Source organism: Phytophthora infestans, genomic scaffold, assembly GCF_000142945.1.
Source record: "Phytophthora infestans T30-4 supercont1.234 genomic scaffold, whole genome shotgun sequence".
Classification (NCBI taxonomy): Eukaryota; Oomycota; class Peronosporomycetes; order Peronosporales; family Peronosporaceae; genus Phytophthora; species Phytophthora infestans.
Window position 1 is genome coordinate 15,864 of NW_003303525.1, and position 652 is coordinate 16,515.

Consider the following 652-nt stretch of genomic DNA (forward strand, 5'->3'; position numbering starts at 1 on the left):
GGGTCAATAGAACACCAACTATCAGGATGAAGGCGAAGATGGAGACACTTGATGTGATGTTGTTTGCCTGCTTCGACTGGCCACTCGATGTATTTTTGTTGGGTTGAGCTACATCGTTATGGCTGACAGCAGTGACTGCAGTATTGTACTTGTTTGGCCGCTTACGCATTGCTTCGTCGTGGCTGATCCGGTAGTGACGTTTCAGAAAGATATCTTTCGTATCCTTTTGTGCGTACGCTATTTTTTTTTTAAATACCGTACTCCTATTTGTGATTCAGCCATGTTTTCGAAAAAGGTTAGGTGGCTAAAGCATGTACTTTTATCACATGATTCTAACGTTACGACATAAATTACGAGGAGCGTGAAATTTAGGCTGAATATGCTTGTGATATGGCGTGACATGGGCAACCATATCCGCAGGAGGGTGTGAAAATTGAAGAATGAGTGCGCTTTGGCTTTGTCGGACATTCTCAACTACTGTATTGCATGGCCAAACTACCTTTTTTAATGAGAGATTTTGCTGTACTCATCTCAAAGCATGATGAAGTTCTGAAATCATGTTTTTGGATTTAGAAACTGTGTCTACTCGGCTAGCTTCTTTTTTGCCGTTGCTTTTGTCGCTGAGCTCTATGATGGTACGCAGGATATCCTG